Source organism: Bos javanicus, chromosome 13 (assembly GCF_032452875.1).
Source record: "Bos javanicus breed banteng chromosome 13, ARS-OSU_banteng_1.0, whole genome shotgun sequence".
Taxonomy (NCBI): domain Eukaryota; kingdom Metazoa; phylum Chordata; class Mammalia; order Artiodactyla; family Bovidae; genus Bos; species Bos javanicus.
The window spans coordinates 45,008,769-45,030,557 of record NC_083880.1 but is presented as its reverse complement, the minus strand read 5'-3'; the positions used below and the strand labels follow the sequence as shown (position 1 = coordinate 45,030,557).

The 21,789-nt window shown below is 48.4% G+C and overlaps 1 long non-coding RNA gene across 1 annotated transcript; it reads left to right on the top strand.

The window, feature by feature from the left end:
* The first annotated feature begins 11,505 nt into the window (after positions 1-11,505).
* Positions 11,506-21,216, top strand: LOC133259271 (uncharacterized). Its single transcript, XR_009740340.1, has 2 exons — positions 11,506-12,256; positions 19,648-21,216. It is a non-coding gene; the product is annotated as an uncharacterized LOC133259271 (long non-coding RNA).
* The last annotated feature ends 573 nt before the right edge of the window (positions 21,217-21,789 follow it).

Sequence of the window (21,789 nt, the reverse complement as noted above, 5' to 3'; positions counted from 1 at the left end):
GGTTCCTTAGAAATTGCTCTTTCAGAACCCCCATCACCTGCATCTTCCCCATTCACCTACCAGCATGCGGGGGCAGAAAGTACTTCAGGATAACTTGCCAGACCTAGCACAGTGTCTTACATGACCTGTGAACATGCTTCTGGTGGGCTGACTCACAGTCTTTCTTCATTTTCTAAGCAGAGGCTAACCTGTTCAGAGCTGGTCAGTGTCGGGTGAGTGACAGAAGGACGCAGGCATGAACAGAGGTAGGAGTGTCCACAAAGTTCATTTGGGTTTTTCCATAAGATAGTACAGAAAATCAAAATTAACTTCTTGGCCAACCCAATATCAACCTAACCTTTCTATGGGAAGACACTGGAAACTGCCCATTAAAGATACCCTGCTCTCAATACTCGCTCCTCTTCAAGGATGAGGGCATAGTCATGCCCTTCCTGGAGCCTTGCTCAGCCCCAGGCCCAGTGCTGGACGCTGGATCTGGGGAGGTAACTGAAGGGGCGGTGGCTCAGGGGTCTTGGTGTCAGCTTTGGGGGACCTGGGGGCAGGTGGGGTAGGATGATGGTCAGCTGCCACGTGCGGAAAGTAAGCAGAGGGTGAGGAAGCCAAGGAGCAAGTGCACGAGATGCTCTGAATGTATGTGGATGTAGGCAGGGCATGTGGGCAGGGGAGTGGCTGCAGAGATCAGATGCCGGGGGGAGGGGAGTGAATTTAAGTGCAGTAGGAAAGAGTCAGTAGCCCAGAGGAAGGTGAGGCCAGGAGGAGAAGCCAAGGTGGGGAGTGAGGAAAGGGTGCCCTTGATGGAGTTTGGGCTAGATGCTGTGGGGGGTGGGGAGCTGTTTCCCCACAGCATGAGGTCTGGGTCCCCCACAGCTGGAGGTCTGGGTCCCCCACAGGGGAAGGTCTGAGCCCCACACAGTGGGAGGTCTGGGACAAGGTGCAGACTGAGGGGTTCTGTGATGGCTTCTGTGATGAGCAGGAGGACAGAACAGAGCAACTGTGCCCACAAACACAGGCTGATGGGGTGTACAGTAGCCAGGGAAGGCGGGGTGCATGGTTTTCTCCTGAAGTAGCACCGGGTGGGGTGACACAGGCTGGAAGCCGTGCTGGGTCTGTGGTGGACAGTGAGGTGGGGTGGGGGGTCAGGAGGGGCTGGGAGACAGGAGACCATGCACCCTCCTCATCCAGCTGGGTGAGCACTTACCTCTACCACCTTCAGGTTGTGAGAGCTCATGAGTGAGCATGCCTGCTCTCCCCTGATGCAGGGCGGTGTCTGCACAGCGCTGCTGTAGCTCCAAATAGCTGGTAAAAATAGCGTCTGCTTCTAAGGAGGCCAGACCCTTAAAGGGAGAAGGGTCTGCGAGGAATGAATTGTGCAGTGCGGTACCTCTTAATAAGCCTGAGAAGAAGCCAGCTTGTGCCTCCAGAGAGGCGCGGACTGAGCCTGGAAATAGCCCAGCGCTGCGGTGTGGGCCCGACCCTGCAGGACCAGGGGCTGGGGCTGGGCTCCCAGACAGACCCAGTTCTGTCACTGTCTGCGGGGGAGTGGGTGAGGGGCACTAGCCCACTGCAATGGGGCCTGTCCCCAACCAGCCCACTGTCCCTGCTCCCTGCTTTCCGCCCTCATTTCGGGGAAACTAAAGCAGCCCCAGCCTCTCAGGTTGAGCCCAACGGGGACAGGAAGCCAGCAATTACAGCCACACAAACACCGCCCCCCCTGCCCCATCCACCTGCGGCATCCAGGGTGCTCAACACTCGTGATGGCGCCCCTCCGGGGGGCGGCTAATCCCCCCGGGGTTCACTGGGAAGAAGGCGCGCCAGCCGAGGAGGCTGCCTGAGCCCTCTGACCACTGGGCCTGGGGAGCTGCAGCAGGGGCTCTGCTCCATGGGCACCCCAGTGCCCACTGCGCCCCTGTGCCCATGGGCTCCTCCCACCAGGCCGTGGGCACCTGTGTAGCAGGAGGCCTCTCAGTAGGCACACAGCCTCGGGGTCTCCTCTGGACGCTCATTCAGTACCAGGGTTATCACCATGCGTCCCCACACCCTGCATGAATTTCCGAAAGCTCCCGGTCAGTGCAGGTGGCTCACCCAGACTCTAGTGAGGAGCTAGGCAGGAAATGGCACCTCACCCCTGCACCCGAGCCTGTCAGAGAGACCCAGGCTGAGAGGCACTCCACAGACCCCCTGGACAGGGCCCCCCACATTGTCACAGTCACCAAACACAAGGGAAGTCTGATGAGAAACTGTCATCGCAGATAGAGGACTTCCCTGGGAGTCCAGTGGCCACGACCCTGCACTCCCAATCCCTGGTCAGGGAATCAGATCCCACCTGCCACAGCTAAAAATGGTGCATGCCACAGTGAAGACCCAGTGCAGCCAAATAAATAAATATTTAAAAAGAAAGAAAGAGAGAAATCATCACAGACAGTAGGGCACACGTTACTGCTGAGTGTGTGGTACCTGGGCTGGTCTCTGGAGCGTCAAAGGGATAAAAATGGGAAAATGAGGAAGTCCCCAAATCTTCAGTTTAAGAAATGTTAATTTCTTAGCTTTGATAAATGGAATGTGGTTATGTAGATGCTAACATTGTGAGGAAATATAGCCTATCCATAAAATGGAATATTATTCAGCCTTAAAAAGGAAAGAAATGCTAGATGTAGAGAACAAATGAGTGGTTACGAGTGGGGAGAGGAAGAGCTGGGTGAGACAGGGTAGGGATTAGAGGGGCAAACTGCTAGGGACAAGATAAATTGACCGAGGGTGGATCGTACAACACAGGGAACACAGTATTTACAATAACTGCAAATGGGGTATAATCTTTAAAAATTGTAACTTGCTATATGTATACCTATAACTTGTAAAATATTGTACTTCAACTACATTTACCAAAGAAAAGGAAAGACGTTCTGACACAGGCTACAGCATGGAGGAGCCTTGAGGACATAAAGCTGAGTGAAATAAGCCAGACACAAAGAGAGAAATGCAGCATGATTCCACTTATGCAGGGTCCTAAAATAGTCAAGTTCATGGCAGCAACAGCAGTGTGGTGATTTCTGGGGGCTGGGGGAGGGGGTGGAGGATGGGAAGTTGCCTAGCAGCCTCAGAGTTTCAGGTTTTCAAGATGTAAAGGTTCTGAAGATCTGTACAACGCGTGCATTTAGGTGACATTGCCTCACTGCTCACTTAGAAAGATTAAGATGGTAGATTTTACATCATATGCTTTCTTCCACCAATTTTTTAAAAATAAAGTAGTCTCTCTTCCCAAGAGAAAAACAGAACTCAAGAGCAATAACTCAGGCCCTTTTGCATCTCATCCCAACCCTCAAGCTGCATACTGTGTATAAAAATCTCGGAAACAAACGTTTGCTCATAGCTAGTAGGAAGAACCGCCTGCCTCCCCACCTGGAATCCTCTGGAGTCCCCTGGATCCTGGGACAGCAAGGGCAGGAGGGCAGGACCCTAGTCCCACCTGCGGTTCTGCAGCTGCACATGCTGTGCCCCAAGCCCACCCCCGCCTGGCTGCCCCAGGCCCACCTGCCCTGCCTGCAGCCCCTGCCTCCTCCAGACGGTTCCTGTTTTCATCTCTGTGCCATTGTTCTTTATTTCACCCCTGTCAACACAGCTTCCCACCTGTAACCCCATTATTCCAGGGCTTCTAAACTCCACAGCGTTTTCCTTCTTTTCCAGGGAAGGTATGTAGCCCAAGTGCCAGCGGCTTTCATCTCTTCAAGGTACGAAACCATGGGAAAGCAGACACAACATAAAAATAGCCACACGATTCTTAAATGTCCAGACAGAATTAACACATCCAGGGGGCCAAGGTGTTTGTGGCTGGGATATCTAAATAAAGACACTTCCCCTTCCTGTTTTTTCCTGTACGTTTGAGCATCCAAACTGCCAGATGTTTGGTGTCGGGGGCCCTGACGCCCTTGGAATCAGCACTGATGCTGCCCAGGTGCTCAGACTGGGACTTGGGGCCCTCACGGCCTTCCCTCTAAGTCCTCGTCACTTCTCCACTGCTGCCACTGTGGCTGGTCACCAGCAGGATGAAGACCACAGCCCCCTACCTGCCCGGGTCCTGGGTCCTCATCAGCGCATCCAAACCCAAACCACTTTCCTCAGGGAGGCACGCAGTCTTCCTAAAATGGAAGGGGATCTGGTCAACCCGTTTCCTAGAACACTCTGATAAGTTCCCTTTATCATTTAGCAGGACCAGCCTGAGACATACAAGTGCCACATTTAAGCCCGTAACCTGGCAGCCCTCAAATCCACTTTCTTTAAGACTTGTTTTCAACATTTATTTAATGAGGGAGAAAGAAGCCCTGTTAACAAAGAGTTGACAAAGATTATCGCCTGCTCTGTAGACAATGAGGGTTTTACTAGATGCTCTAAATATTAACAAAATAATCATCTTATATAGAATGGTCTTTCGTTTTTGCAGTGTCCCTGTTTCAAACAAATCTTTTGTTATCTTCCTTTAGTGTCTTTTTCAAATTTTTATTTTTGGCATATCCTGCAGTTGTACTGAAAATCCAAAACCTGGATTCCAGAATCACAAAGATGCCTCCCAAGCCTTGGTCTGCCCTGGCTGAGCGGGGGTCAAGGACATTTGCTAAACCACATTTCCATCAAGGTCGCAGCTGCCTCATGAGCAGCAGCATCAACATGTGTAATGTGGGAAAAGAAAAGAAAGCGGGCCCAGCAGCGTCTCCCCAGCTTATTTCAGAGACTGTCCCTGAGCGACTGTCCCCGGGTCCACTCTTAATCCACCTTCAGGATAAGCTCCTGGCTCCTCAGCAGGGCACCCAGGATGCCCGCAAGTATGTCACCAGCTCCCTAGTCTTCTACTCCGTGTCCCAGGCGATTGAATCACTGGACGCCTCACCAGAGTCTGGGCACTCTCCGTCGAGCTCTGCCCACTGCCTGGCACCACATTTCTCACCTGCTCCTTCTCATCCACCTCTGGAAACCTGGACCCATCAGAGCTGCGTAACTAGGATGTTTAATGGAGGGGCCACATACCGAGGTGCCAGCAGGGGGCAAGCATTGGGGCCAGCACTGTGGGGAGGCAGGGACGTCAGTACCTCCCACCCCCACGTCTCCCGCTGTCGTCTCCCACCAGGGGCTCCTCCAGACCCAGGGAGGCTGTTATTGCGGCTTCCTGGGGCACCAAGAAGAAGGGAGAAGGATCTGGAGAAGGACTTCTGGTGGGCAGGCACCCCCAACCACGTTTCACATCAAGTATAGTTTCTATAAGGCTTCCCTGGTAGTTCAGAAGGAAAGAATCCATCTGCATTGCAAGAGATATGAGTTCAATCCCTGGGTTGGGAAGATCCCCTGGAGTAGGAAATGACAGCCCAGTCCACTATTCTTGCCCAGAAATCTCAAGGACAGAGGAGCCTGGGGAGCTATAGTTCATGGGGTCACAAGAGTCGGACGCAACTGAGCAACTGAACACACACACACACACACACACGCAAGCACACGTGCATACACATGCACACCGTCTCCATAAAGCCTGCCCTGCCGCACTTCCACAGGTGGCAAATGCTCTCCCCACACTTCTTCCATCACAACTTGCAAATGTATTGTGTGATTGCTTACTTGTGGGGCTCCTCCTGGGCTCAGGTTCCTCCAGGGGATGGGGGCTTCTGACAGATGGGGGCTCCTCTGATGGGGGCAGAGGCAGTGCCATCAGACTGACTGCGCCTGCAGAGCCAAGGGCTCAGGGCTGGGGAGCCCTGATATCTGAAGGGGGTGCTGATATCTCAGGAAGGGGGTGCTGGAAAGGATTATAGCACAGAGCCAAAGTCTGAACAGAGCCTGACAGGGAAGGAATGCTTTTCTCTTAAAGACTAAGTTGGAAAACAAGCTTTAAGAGTCCTTACAGAGAAGTATCAATAATGATATGTGCCTAGAATACCTTTTTTTCCGCTGAAATTACTTTAAAGGTCATTGTGTTGTACTCCTCTAGCCCTTCTCAGTGTCTAAGCTCCGCGTGGACACGCTCTCTTCTTGCTCTGTGCACAGCCGTGGATTCTGATAACTCCCTGTGCTCCTTCTCATGGAGTGCAGGCCACCGTGCCTCCTGTCTGCTTTATGGTGGATCCACGCTGTTTCATAGGATGAATTTCATTATGATTCATTAAACTCACTCATAAAAAGGGCTTGATATCCCCTGGGGCAAGTTCATTAAAAGAATCTCTTTGGTTCAATTATGAATCATTTTTCCCCCGTATCCAAAGCCAGCTCTTGAGATGCACGGTGGCAAGGAGACCTCACAAGGCAGATTCAGGAATCCGGCAGCCAAAAGCCAGGGACTGCGCTGTCACTTCTGAATAAAAATACCGCCGTGGGAGAGGGAGCGCCAGATGGCTGTCTGGGGGTGCTCCCTGCTCGGCGTCAACTGGATTCCCAGGGGCGCGCTCGCACAGACGGTGACGGTGCCCTGGCACGCTGTGCCTGCAGGCTTTGTGTGGGCCCGGCCGCGGCCCCCGCCGCTCAGAGCCCGTCTGCTTTATCACCCCACAAGGATCATAGAGGCTTACCTCCCCAAAACCAGCTTGGGAGACAAAAATTTAGACCTAAGACACTTCTCCTTGCATCCCTTTTCTTCCAAAAGAAAGGGAATCCTCCTCCACCAGACAGAGCTTTCCTTCCTGTTTCTATCCCTGGATCTCTCTTGGCAGAGTAACCCACGTGGTGACATTTCCCTGGTTACCTCTCAGACGAGTTTCATAGTGATAGCAAGAGCAGTGCATTTTTCAGAGCCATGTGCAGACGTAATAGCTGGTCTTCAGAAAGCATTTTCCAGGAAGTTCTCTGGGTGACATTTCTATGCCAATTTTCTGCAACTTGTCTCCACTCAAAAAATATCTGAGGCCCTGACAGTATTTCCACACTTAGTGAGACACGCACCGTCTGCCCCTCGCCAAGTGTGTCACATTCCTGAATCTGAAGGCTATTTATTCACCTGCTCAAATTGCCTGTGGCTGCCGGTACAACGTGGGATGCTGCCGGAGCCGAGGGAGGGCACGGGGACTGCTGAGGGGGTGGCCCTGGTGGCCCCTGGCCTGTCTGGTACCCTGGAGGAGCAGAGAGAGGAGGGGCTGGAAGGAGCGGCCCCCGGCAGAGGGAAAGGGGCACCTCTTCCGCTGCTCTGGGGTCCCCACTCAGTCTCGGGGCCCTGGGGACCATCCCTGGCCCACACTCAGCTGTCCTGTGGAGCATCCATTCCCCGGCCCCCCAGAGATGTCCCAGGTGGAGAATCTGGCTTTGAAAAGGACACGCCCGAGAGAGGCTCAGGACGTTAGCGGGGAGTTTAGTCTGCTCTTGAAGAAGCCTTAGCGTACAGCTGCTGCTGCTGCTGCTGTTGCTGCTAAGTCACTTCAGTCGTGTCCGACTCTATGCGACCCCATAGACAGCAGCGCACCAGGCTCCCCTGTCCCTGGGATTCTCCAGGCAAGAACACTGGAGTGGGGTGCCATTTCCTTCTCCAATGCATGAAAGTGAAAAGTGAAAGTGAAGTTGCTCAGTCGTGTCTGACTCTTCACGACCTCATAGTCTGCAGCCTACTAGGCTCCTCTGTCCATGGGATTTTCCAGGCAAGAGTACTGGAGTGGGGTGCCATTGCCTTCTCCGTTAGCGTACAGCAGAAAGTGGAAAATCAGAATCAATGACCAGAATGTTTCTTTCCAATGGGTCACTTTAAATATGTTAGTAGGAGCTGCCTGAAGCCAGGGCGCTGTACTTGGGGGCCACATCGGGGCTGTGGGTGGTGGAGCTGTGTGTGGACTGGTTTCCTCTCCTAAAAACAAAAGTTACCTGTGCAACTTCTGTGGTTTGTAAATAACGCTTTTAAATTATGTTATTTAACAGCTTTATTCAGATATCATTGACATATGAAAGTTGTACGTATTTACAGTGTAGAACAATTTTGATGCAGGTGTATATTGTGACGTGGTTGCCACGGTCACGGCAATCAACACAGCCGTCACCTCACAGAGCTGCTGTGTGTGTGTGTGTCCCATGTCATCTTCTCCCACCAACAATCTCTGTAACAAACACCACAATCACAGTCACAGGGCAGCCCCTCCAGTGGCCCCGTATACCTGCACCCTCACCCGCATCCCTGGCCTCTGGCAACCTCTGCCCTGCTCGCCATTTCTGAGGCCATTTCCGGAAGCTGTCAGGCTGCTCACCAAGCAGGATGCCCCTGGGGTCCATCCAGGGGGCCGCGTGTATCAGGTCTGCCCCTTTCACCGGCACGCTGCGTCTCATTCCACAGATGACCCCAGTGGATAACCCTCATCCACTGCAGGGAGCTCGGTTTGCTTCCACATTTTTGGCTCCTACAGAGAAACCAGCTGTGAACATTCACGTGTGGCATTTTTGAGCATGTCTGTTCTGACTTCTCTGGGATAAATGCCCAAGAGGACAACTGCTGGGTTTTAGGGAAAGCACAGGCTAGCATTCCAAGAGATGGCCAACCAGTTTTCCGAGGTAGCCATGCCACATCTATTCCCATCTGGGATGAATGGGAATTCAGTTTCTCTGCATCCTCACTGGCATCTGGCGCTATGACTCCATCAACCCAGGCATCCTACTGGGTGTAGTAACCTCACTCTGCTTTTTAACTCTCATGTCCCTGATGGCTGATGGTGCTGAATCTTCCACGCGCCTGTCTGTGTCCAGGTCTCTCCTTAAGCACACGTCTGTCCACATCTTTGCCCACGTCCCAAATGGGTGTTTTTTTTCCCTGAGACATGTTTTTCTCTGCCTGTCTTCCAGCTACAAGTCCTTTCAAAGACATTTTGCAGATAGTATCTCTCAGCCTGTGGTTCATCTTCTCATCCTCCTAACAGGGAGTGTCACGACATAAATGTTTTTAAGGTTGATGACATTCACTTTATTAGTTTTTTCTGTTTATGGCTCATGCCATTATAGGTCTCAGAAGTCTCTGCTTGGCCTTAGATCTTGACAATCGTCTTCTATTTTTTCTCCCTAAGTCTTATGCTTTTGTATTTTTATTTGAATCTTTGACTCATTTTGGGCTAAATCTTTGCATAATGTGAGATTCAGGCCGAGGTTTTGTTTTTTTCCCTATGTATATGTTCCAGTACAATTTTTAAAATTATGGTAAAAACCACATAACATAAAAGATGCTGTCTTAGCCATTTTTAAGCACACACGTCAGTGGCATTGAGTCCATTTGCACTGATGTGTGGCCATTACCGCCATAAAACCCTGGGACTTCTCATCTTCCTAAATGGAAACTCTGGGCCTGTGATACAAGGGCTCCGCATCTCCTCCACCTCCCTGCCCCTGGCAGTCACAATCCCATCTTCTGTCTCTAGGAGTCTGACAACTCTGGGACCTCATGTGCGTGGAGCCAGGGGAAGCTGGAGGGTCTGTGCTCGGGAGTGACAGTTCTGAGGGGTAATTCCCAGTGGGTCGGAAAGAAGCCAGTCTGTCCTGGACACTCTGCCTTCTCTTCTCTAAGGGGTTCAGTGACTCAGTTATAGTTTCAGGTTGTACCTATAACTGGAACAACTAGGTTATTAGCTGACAATCTCAGAGATAAAAATAAAAGACAGAAGCCCTTACTCTGGTCTGAAGGGAAAAAGTACACAGTGCACCTGCGGGTCTCAATGAGAGGGAGTTCCTGGTGGCCTGGTGGTTAGGGTTTGGCACTGTCCTTGCTGTTGCCTGGGTTTGATACTTGGTTGGGGCACTGAGACCCCACAAGGCCTGTGGTGAGGCAAGAAACTAAAACAAAACCCCCCAAAACTCAACGAGAAAGTCTTCATCAGACCTGCGGCCCTATTGCTGGAGTCACTGCCTTGCAACTCAGCACTGTGAGTCTCTGACTGGGAGGCAGGGGGTGGAAATGTGGTTAAGAGCAGGACATTATGACTTGGGTTAATGCATAAGGAAGAACAAGGATGTTGCATTGCTCTTTGGATGAAATATAGACGAGGGCTGTCCGCAGACATGGACCCAGTTTAAGGACATGGGTTGTCTGCACACAGAGGTGTGTAGTGGAGATGCCACTCCTAAACAAATAACGTTGTAAATAAATCTACCAGGTAAATAGATGGAGAAACAATGGAAACAGTGACAGACTTTGTTTTTTATTTTTTGACAGACTTTATTTTTGTTTCCTAAATCACTGCAGGTGGTGACTGCAGCCATGGATTACAAGATGCTTGCTCCTTGGAAGAAAAGCTATGACCAACCTAGATAGCATATTAAAAAGCAGAGACATTACATTGCCAACAAAGGTCCATCCAGTCAAAGCTATGGTTATTCCAGTAGTCATGTATGGATGTGAGAGTTGGACTAAGAGAAAGCTGAGCGCTGAAGAATTAATGCTTTTGAACTGTGGTGTTGGAGAAGACTCTTGAGAGTCCCTTGGACTGCAAGGAGATCCAACCAGTCCATTCTGAAGGAGATCAGTCCTGAATATTCATTGGAAGGACTGATGCTGAAGCTGAAATTCCAATACCTTGGCCACCTGATGACTCATTTGAGAGTCAGTCATCAGAACTGACTCATTTGAGAAGACCTTGGGAAAGATTAAAGGTGGGAGGAGAAGGGGATGACAGAGGATGAGATGGTTGGATGACAGAGGATGAGATGGTTGGATGGCATCACTGACTTGATGGACATGAGTTTGAATAAACCCCGGGAGTTGGTGATGGATAGGGAAGCCTGGCGTGCTGCAGTCCATGGGGTCGCAAAGAGTCAGACATGACTGAGCCACTGAACTGAACTGAACCGAACCAGGTAAACAGGCAGCTTAAATAAACCTAGTTATGGTTAATGATTTTCTTTTTCTAAAAGGCTGTTTAAAAAAATCAAAGGGGCCTTATCTTACTTTATTTGGCCACTTGAACAGGGAGATTTCTGTGCCCACAGAAGCACACAAGCCATAAGCCCCTGTGCAGAGAGCAGTTTCAGAAGCCCGGCTGAGTCCGGACTGGCTCCTCGAGTGACTGTCCTCGGGCCTCAGGAGCCCCACTCCCAGGAATCCAACTTCACAAACAGCTAAAATGCAGGAAGCAGGGAGGTGGAGAGAAGGATCAATGATTTGCTTCAGAGGAAAAAAAATAAGAATTCTTATATGTGCCACCATTTTTTTCATAAGAAAAAGCAATAAACATTAATGAATAATTAAAAGGATGGTTACCTGGGATCAACCCAGCTTAGAGAACGAAGGCGTTGTATATATAACAAAGTTTCCTGTTTTAATAAGAGCGGGAGAAGGAGGAACGGGGTACTCCCAGCTGGAAGGATGGCCCTGGGCTCCTCTGACTAGATTCTAGGAAACTGGCCTCAGGAGACCAGGGCCACCCCTGCCCCACCTCCATCCCCTGCAGATGAGGTGACCACGGCTGCTTCTGCATGCTTGCTTTCCTTACAAAAACATCTGACAAATGTCTCCAAGGTGAATCAATGTATTAAAAAAAAGCACTGGGCCAAGGAATTGGGGCTGGGCTGTGCCTGTGCTTTTCTTGAGGGCAGGGCAGGTGATGGTGAACAGAGCTGGGTGCAGAAGGAACCAGGCTCCAGTCCTGCCCTGTCGCTGCTAAACGTGAGCTGCTGATGGTGGGCCTGTGACTCAGGACTGCACTTCATATCTGCATGTGAGACCTGGAGGGGGGCGTTGAGTAGAAATTAAACACAGGGCAGGTAGAAAGCTCAGGTAGAAACTGTGGCTTGTTTGAGTTCAGTAACTGAAAGCTGTCTTCACTGTCCTAATTCCATGGCCCAGCAGATAGGTCACGGGGAATCACATGGGCAAAGATCCAGAGCCGAGGCAGAAACCCCAGCGCCAAAGATACAGGACGCTCAGAGACAATACCGCCCAGCCTGGGTGCAGCACTCTGCCCTCACGTCTGGAGGTTCTCAACGCTTTGTAAACAAAGGAGCCTCCATTTCCACTTTGCTCTGAGCCCCACAACTCTGGGGAGTTTTTCACGGCAAGAAAGAGAAGGTGCCAGCTTTGCACCCAGCCGTCTGGCCTCAAAGCCCAGCCTTCTCATCTCAGCGGCTCATGAGGACCTCTGCAAGATGGAGGAAACTGACCCCGGAGCAGACCCGGCCCCAGCCAGCTCAGTGTCAGTCCCGGTCTCTGCTGGACCGGCCTTCACGATCCAGAACGAGTTCAGGGCTAGATCAGAGCTTCCTGGCGTCGTGGCTGCAGCTGGCATGGTGAAAGGGCTGGTGCTTGGAAAGGAGACGAGTGCTTGAGCAGAGGGTGAGTCATTCTCCGTTTACTCAAGAGGAGCTTAGGTGGGGATTACTGAGGGCAGCAGGAGGTGCAGAAAACTCCTTCAAGTGCTTTCCAAATATTTTAGGCTCAGGAAAATCCAAAGCCTTTTGTGCCAATGGCTTTTTCACTTTTAGGCTGAAAGCCACGTTTATTTAAAGAGAAATGTAATGTAATCCACATATTCATCAGTATCGTTTGTCAGTTGCTGTTACTATAAATGTCCTAATGTTCTGAGCTTTTTTTTTTTTTTGCTGCAAATCACACATAAAATTCTCCTTAGATATTTTATGGTGCACAATATTTATGTTAATATCCTAAGGAAGTTAATACATCGCCTTTCCTTACATCTTTTGCTGAAGTTATGTGACATTTGGGCTCTGTAACCCATCGTTGGATAGAGCAGTCTCAGAGTTGCCTCCCCAAGATGGGCCTCATCCCCCTGCTTTCCAGATATACTCTCCAAATCCCCCCAATATCTGTATAATTGCACCCCCTGTCTCAAGGTTAGTGAAAGTATCAGGACTTGTGAGACCAATGGAACTACGGGTTTCTAACAATGACTCCTGGAATTCATTTGCAATTTTGTACATTTTTTTTCTGGTGTTTTAAGATGATTAAATGATAATTTTAAAGAACAGACCCATGGTTTTAGTTACATTTTAGTGAATTGGATAAGTTTGTTCTGAGTGTTTAAATGTGGGTGTACTATTTAAGGACCCTGGATTATTTAGTAGATTATAAGGTTCATAAGGTTAATTAACTGAATATGTAAAATGCATGGCCTGCCTCACTGGCGCAGCTCAGCCCTCAGCTGACAAGCATGTCGGGGATACGCAGCATCCTTGTAGATTTGTCAGAGGATGCAGAGTGGCAGGTAGCTGGGTCTCTGTGAGACTGACCCAAAGAGGAAAACGTTATTATGACTGGTTCCTGAAGCAGTTTACTGTGGAAAATCAGTGTTTCAAGGAAGATTTGTAAGTGTTCTACCAAGTGGAGCTTTGAGGTCAAGTTAGGGAAGGAAAGTGTGGGGCGACCTGTCTTCTAGGCACACGTGAGGCAGTTAGCACATCCCAGACACTGCCCAGAGACAACGGGGTTCACAAACACCATTCAGGATTTCCTTGAAATCACCTTGAAAAAAATAAAAAAGAGGAATGAGTAAAATGACTTTAATAACATGTTTAACCCAGAATCTTAACTCCTCAACATGTAATCAATATTATAAAACATTAATTTACACCATTTTCATACTAAGAAATGCGGTGTCCATCTTTGCTCCAGGCCCATCTCCATCTGGATTAGCCATGGTTCACATTGACCCTGTGGGGCATGGCGGCCCTTCATTGGGTAAACCTACTGTTTAATGCCCACTGCTTCACACATGTGATTGACTTGAGCAATCTCAGCCATTCCCGACACACTCATCCGCTTTGATTTGGAAAACTACCTGTGCTTCATGAGACCCTCCAGTGCACTGAGCTTGTCTCAAGGAAGCCATGCCACGCTGGAATTTATGAAGTCAGAACTCAGAATCCATCTGATCCCATCCTGCAGTTCCCTTTGCTCTTCAGGCATCAACCACTTTGCTGAGAAACCTGGCTTTCTGTGTTGCCCTCGGCAGCTGTGTGGTTCCCAAGGAGCGGTCCTTTCCATCAAACTTCCTTGCTCCCTGCAGGTCCCCACCGGGCCATCAGGAGCTGCAACAGGAGGCCCAGGCCCTTGCTCAGATGTTGAGTTCCCTTATAAGGATGCACCCGGCATGAAGTGCGGACACCGCACCATGGGCACCCAGTATGGAAGGACAGGGGCACTCCTCCTCCAGGCCTGAGGATGACCAGCTCCACCTGGGCCCAGCAGACAACGCACATCATGGAGGAAGGTTTATACTATGAGCATGACATCCCTATAGCTATGGGCTGCTTTCTAAGCAGATGAATCCAGCGTAATTAAAGAAAAAGTCATGGAGAGACTCACTTCACAGATCCAGAGATCTGAGTGTGACCAAGGTTTCCCCAGTAGGAGAAACCTCACAGGCCAGAACCCTCTGGAAACTTGAGAGTCTTTTCTTTTTTTTTTCTTGTTCTGTATCTGTTCTTTTTTTTTTTTTTCTAATTTTATTTTATTTTTAAACTTTACATAATTGTATTAGTTTTGCCAAATATCAAAATGAATCCGCCACAGGTATACATGTGTTCCCCATCCCAAACCCTCCTCCCTCCTCCCTCCCCATACCATCCCTCTGGGCCGTCCCAGTGCACCAGCCCCAAGCATCCAGCATCGTGCATCGAACCTGGACTGGCAACTCGTTTCCTACATGATATTTTACATGTTTCAATGCCATTCTCCCAAATCTTCCCACCCTCTCCCTCTCCCACAGAGTCCATAAGACTGTTCTATACATCAGTGTCTCTTTTGCTGTCTCGTACACCGGGTTATTGTTACCATCTTTCTAAATTCCACATATATGCGTTAGTATACTGTATTTATGTTTTTCCTTGTGGCTTACTTCACTCTGTATAATAGGCTCCAGTTTCATCCACCTCATTAGAACTGATTCAAATGTATTCTTTTTAATGGCTGAGTAATACTCCATTGTGTATATGTACCACAGCTTTCTTATCCATTCATATGCTGATGGACATCTAGGTTGCTTCCATGTCCTGGCTATTATAAACAGTGCTGCGATGAACACTGGGGTACACGTGTCTCTTTCCCTTCTGGTTTCCTCAGTGTGTATGCCCAGCAGTGGGATTGCTGGATCATAAGGCAGTTCTATTTCCAGTTTTTTTAAGGAATCTCCACACTGTTCTCCATAGTGGCTGTACTAGTTTGCATTCCCACCAACAGTGTAAGAGGGTTCCCTTTTCTCCACACCCTCTCCAGCATTTATTATTTGTAGACTTTTGGATCGCAGCCATTCTGACTGATGTGAAATGGTACCTCATAGTGGTTTTGATTTGCATTTCTCTGATAATGAGTGATGTTGAGCATCTTTTCATGTGTTTGTTAGCCATCTGTATGTCTTCTTTGGAGAAATGTCTATTTAGTTCTTTGGCCCATTTTTTGATTGGGTCGTTTATTTTTCTGGAGTTGAGCTGTAGGAGTTGCTTGTATATTTTTGAGATTAGTTGTTTGTCGGTTGCTTCATTTGCTATTATTTTCTCCCATTCTGAAGGCTGTCTTTTCACCTTGCTAATAGTTTCCTTTTCTAAAAGTACTCCTCGTGGGGGCTCCTCTGGTGGCTCAGTGGTAAGGAATCTGCCTGCCAATGCAGAAGACACAGATTCACCTCCTGGTCCAGGAAGATCCAACATGCTGTGGACCAACTGAACCCATTCATGCTCCAGAGCCCGTGGGCCTAGAGCCTGTGCCCCCTGATGAGAGAAGCCATTACCATGAGAAATTGATGTACCACAACCAAGAGTAGCCCCCACTCACTGCAATTAGAGAAAAGCCTGCCCAGTAACAAAGACCCAGCATGGCCATAAATAAGTACAATTATTTTTAAAAAGCTCTTTGTATATATGTATGTATATTACCGAACCACTTTGCTCTACACCTGAAACGCGGTGTTGTAAATCAATTGTACTTCAATAGCCAAAAATGCTCCTTGACCCAGAGGAAATACAATGAGGCTGCTAAACCAGTGGAAAAAGAAGAAACTGGTCTCATATGGTGGGAGGGGCGTGAGGGGAAGATTGAATAATAGGATGACTCAGTTGCTAATGATCCTGATTCAGTCATTTTCTGCTTAAAAGGGCACTTCGACCTTTTCAAGCCCAAATATATGTTTCTTGACAGAAGGCCGCTCTGTGCAGAAGCTGCAGAAGCTCAGATCTATCAAGAACTCTGATAGATGGATCCTAAACCCAGTGAGGGTGGGGGTTGGCACTGCGATTATTAATTGAGTCAATGATCTATTTTATCTGACACTACGTGTACCTGCACACAACGCATAAATTACACAAAACAATTCCAACATGGTTAATGAACTTGCCCTAAGGCTAATAAAGAAAAACGCTTAGCTAGGTCCTTCTATTTATTTTTTTCTGTATGCGTAACAGCATTTTATTTAATAGCATTAATGAAGTTGAAGGACCATCTGTATTAAAATATAAAGACTGTCTTTAGACTGTGTGTCAGCAGAAGTGACGGGCCCAGGTACCAGTCGGGTGAAGATGTCCTGAGATGACACATGTGGCTCCACAGGGTCTCTCTGACCCAGGTGCTCTAGGTAGGGAAGAGCAATCATGTGGCTGGGGAGTGGTGCTCTCCCCCAGTGGGCAGTGCTTGCAAGGCCTGTCATTACAGTGGACACAGCTTGTTTCCCCAAACGATCTTGGTGTCAGATGCCCAGAGTTTATTTCCAGCAGGGCTGGGAACTGGTCACTCGGGCTTAGAGAACTCACTTAGCTTGTGTCACCCTTGTCTATAGAATGGGGACACCAGCTCTTGCCACTCCCAGTCTGGGTGAGAATCAAATGAAGTGACAGACACAAAGCTCCAGGCACAAGACTGACAACTGGTCAACACATAAACCCGTGAGAGTAACAAACCATCCAGGGCGGTAATACAACAGCTAAGTTGTTTGATCAGTTTAGTCGCTCATCATATCTGGCTCTTTGTGACCCCGTGGACCGCAGCACACCAGGCCTCCCTGTCCATCACCAACACCCAGAGTTTACTCAGACTCATGTCCATTGAGTCGGTGATGCCATCCAAACATCTCATCTTCTGTCATCCCCTTCTCTTCCCACCTTCAATCTTTCCCAGCATCAGGGTCTTTTCCAACAAGATCTTCTCATCTTTGTGGCCAAAGTTTGGAGTTTGATGTTTGATGAAGAAGTTCAGACACCCGTGTGTAGGGCTGATTGCCATAAATGCCTTAGTGAAAAAATAAAGTATTACCAGCAGCCAATAAGCACATCTGGAGATGCTCACCATCATTAATCCTTGCTGCTGCTGCTGCTAAGTTGCTTCAGTTGTGTCCGACTCTGCGCGACCCCATAGATGGCAGCCCACCAGGCTCCCCTGTCCCTGGGATTCTCCAGGCAAGAACACTGGAGTGGGTTGCCATTTCCTTCTCCAATGCATGAAAGTGAAAAGTGAAAGTGAAGTTGCTCAGTCGTGTCTGACTCTTGGTGACCCCATGCACTGCAGCCCACCAGGCTCCTCTGTCCATGGGATTTTCCAGGCAAGAGTACTGGAGTGGGGTGCCATTGCCTTCTCTGCACTAACCGTTAGGGAAATGCAAATCAAAACCACAATGAGACAGCCATCCACACTCACCAGGAAGCTAACCATCAAAAGACCAGAAAGTACAAGTGTTGACAATGACATGGAGAAACTGGACTCCTGTGTGCTGTTGCTGGGATGTAAACTGGTGCACCCTCTGTGGATGCCAGCGTGAAGGTTCTCCACAGGATTATCTCATGATGGAGCAACTCCACTTGTGGGGTTTCAACCAAAAGAACTGAAAGCAGGGATTTGAACAGATTTCTGAACACCTATCTTCAAGGCAGTGTTATATACAATAGCCAAGAGGAGAACCCAGCTTCTCGCAACTGCCTGTCTCTTTTCATCATACTACCTTTTCCAGGGCAGCCAGACATGTATGTGACCAGTGATCCAATAAGTACTGACATCCCATGATCTCATATTTGTGTAGAGAGCACTGTCACACACTTTTCAAATTACAGCTGATCTCAGAGACTTCATATGAGGGGTCAGGTACATTTTCTTACTTTTCAGAGGACAAATGACTTAATTCCCATTAGGAGAGTCATGATCTGTGCTGTGCACATGAAGATCAGGTCCATTTACTTGACTGTGAATCTGTACGTTCACACCTTTAACAAGGAGTTGACGCTGTTAAACGTGGTGGGGACACAGCAAAGGATGTTATTTTGCCCCTAAGAACCCTACCATCTGATGAAAGCAAATTATACCTTTTTAACTGGTTACTGGAGATGAGCACAGGATGGGGAGGAGATGGCAAACCAGCTGCCCTCGGTAAAAGCAGAACAGATGTGACAAGAGAAAGCTTACCTATCTTTGTTTTTTTTTTTTTTTTTTTTTAAAAACTATTCGTCAGGGCTACCCTGAAGCTCAGGAACAGAAGCAAGATTTTGGAAGGTCTTCTAAGCTGACTCTTTTTCATCTCCATGGACTGCAGCCTGCCAGGCTCCTCTGTCCATTTAATTCTCTAGGCAAGAATATTGGAGTGGGTCCAGTTCAGTTCAATTCAGTCGCTCAGTCATGTCTGACTCTTTGCAACCCCATGGACTGCAGCACACTAGGCTTCCCTGTCCATCATCAACTCCTGGAGCTTACTCAAACTCATGTCCATCAAGTTGGTGATGCCATCCAACCATCTCACACTCTGCTGTCCCCTTCTCTCCCAATCATTCCCAGCATCAGGGTCTTTTCAAATGAGTCAGTTCTTCACATCAGGTGGCCAAAGTATTGGAGTTTTGGCTTCAGCTTCAGTCCTTCCAATGAATATTCAGTACTGATTTCCTTTAGGATGGACTGGCTGGATCTCCTTGTCATCTAAGGGATTCTCAAAAGTTTTCTCCAACATCACAGTTCAAAGACATCAGTTCTGTGGTGCTCAACCTTTTTTATTGTCCAACTCTCTCATCCGTGCATGACTACTGGAAAAACCATAGCTTTGTCTAGATGGAATTTTGTCGCCAAAGTAATGTCTCTGTTTTTTGATATACTGTCTAGGTTTGTCATAGCTTTTCTTCCAAGGAGCAAGTGTCTTTTACTTTCATGGCTACAGTCAACATCTGCAGTGATTTTGGAGCCTAAGAAAATAAAATGTGTTACTGTTTCCATTGTTTCCCCATCTACTTGTCATGAAGTAGATTGACATTTCCTTCTCCAGAGGATCTTCCCAACCCAGGGATTGAAACTGTATCTCCTGCTTGGCAAGCAAATTCTTTACCATCTGAGCCACCAGGGATACCCTCAAAGACTTACTTTAAGAAAAATTATATTTAAGAGAAAATTTGTTTAATATTATGAGTGAAAAACCTTGGTAAAAACTGAAAAGAATATACACTGGATTTTATTTATTTTTAAACATTAACAGAAAGCATTCTAAATATTTTGCTTTATGTAGTCTTTAACTTTTATATAAAAAAGGAATATTTTATTTCCATGTTGTCAGTCAAGAGTTGTCCCCTGGAGAGCTGCAGTGATGTATGTGGCCGACAAAGGGTAGTAAGTTAGAATGTACTGGACTGACCTGACGACAATGTCCAGAATGTAAGCCATTTTGTTTAATCAATAAGCCATTTCTAAGTCTTGCTTGTCATCAGTATTGCCTGGGAGAACTTCTCATTTTGTTTTGTGTTTTTCATCTACAGATTCTACCTCTCGTGTCCCATATCTTCTGAATCAGAATCTGGGGGTGGTGCACGCTGTGGGGACCTGGGAATATGTGTTTCTTAAGAGAAAGGAATGGAATGAAAGAAAAAGCACTTCTCCAGAGATTCTGATGGAAATCCAGCCTCAGAAACTATCCGTTCAGATGACAAGACTACTGTCAAGCCTGCTATCCATGTCCTCGCTGAAGACAGAGCGGGAGGGCACACATCTCTGAGCTGCACACCTGGGCAGAGCAGTGCACACAGGAGAAGAGCAGTGTTCTCGCTGTGGCTCACGTTTCAGCAAGTGGCCTCTTTCTCCACTTACACTGGGGGAAGGATCATTCAGATGGTGGGACAGGTCAGTCTGAATTTTACCATGCTACAATTTCCCAGGGTGGTGAACAGAAACATCTGGAAAGAAAACAGCTGTTTTGGGCAATTTTCCCCCCAAATCAAATCTTCACAGACGGAGAACATGACCACCTTGTGCTGCCATATTCCTGAACTTTAAGGACTGTCTGTTCTGTTACTTTTGTTTGAAACTGTAAGGAAATAAAGTTAAGAACAGTGATGCTATACATACTGACAGTCTGTCTCCCTGACTGAACCTGAGTTGGACTCCTCTGAGACCTCTTCTGGACCAGGCCCAGATGCCACTCTGACCCTGGGCTGCTCAGATCAGTTTCGGGAAGAGTCCTGATGGGTCAGTTTAGTGAAAATGTCCCACCATCGACATGTGATTGAATTCCTCATCCTCCACCCTGGATGTGTTACCGCCCTCGTTACCAACCACTGCCGGCCTTGTGCAAGATTCCTGTTGAGTTGTTCTAGCAAGAACCTCCGGCCCAGAACTCCCTATGTGCCTCTTTTACTGGAGGTGGGCCCAACTTCTCTAATGGAGAACCTCACGTCAGTGGTCTTCTTTACCACATTCAGCAAGTGTCAGAGAGCAAGTTTCTGGATGATACTCAAGTAGAACCTCACACTGGGTCCTAACATGTTGCCTGGAAATGTTCAGCTCTTCTGCAGGCTTCCTTTTGTACCCAGAGATCTATGTGAGCCAGGAGCTGCAGGAAGGAGAGAAGATACTGAGGGAAAACCATGATGATTTAGCTTGGGACACACTGAATCTGGACTTTGAGCAAGGAGGTATCTGGGGATATTTAACAGGCATCTGAAGCCCAAGTACAAGCCAACAAAGAGGCCGAGATGAGAAACGGACCCCCAAGAGCTGTCCCCTGGAGAGCTGCAGTGATGCACGTGGCCAACTGTGTCTGTGGAGGAGGGTGGTGCCCACACCTCCCAGATGAACATCACCAGGACACCCTGTGGCCTCTGGGGGTGGGGGTATCTGAGCAAGAGGGTATCAGAAGGACTCCTGGGACTGGGCTTGTGGTAGGTGATTTTGGGGATGGTTGAAGGATGTGACGTCCATTCTGGACTGGGTGCCGTCATGGGGCAGGGATCATTTTATGCCTGGGGTTTCACAAATCTTACCTGGAAGCAGAGCAGACGATAGCAGGACTAAAGCTGTAACCAATAAAGAAGAAGTAGTCTTTCCTATTCTCCAGGAAAATGGCATAGTTGGTTCTTTTTGTGTCTGATACGAAGCTTGCATTTTCCAGTGTTTGGAACTAACCACGTGGAGGTCTTGGTTTCGTCCTGCTGCATCCTGGTCTTGAGGTGGCCTGGATTGATGGGGACACTCAGTGTAGCTGCCATACTCACGGGGAGACCAGTAACACCCATGACAAGTCCCAGAGCTGGTCCAGACTGGCAGGAGGAGGCAGATGGAAGGTTCAAAACAGTATCTTGGTCCCTCTCCCTACCCTTTACTTTAAAGACAATATGAGGCTTTCCTGGTGGCTCAGTGGTAAAGAATTTGCCTGCCAGTTCAGGACATGTAGGTTTGATCCCCGATCTGGGAAGATCCCCATGGAGAAGGAAATGGCAACCCACTCCAGTATTCCTACGGGAAATCCCATGGACCGGAGGCACCTGGAGGGTCCGTGGGGCTGCAAAGAGTCGGACATGATTGAGTGACGAAACAACAAAGACGGTGAAAACAAAATGAGACAAACCCAAGAAGGCAACATGAGCTGTCCCCACTTCACATTTTGAGATACTGTACCACTATGC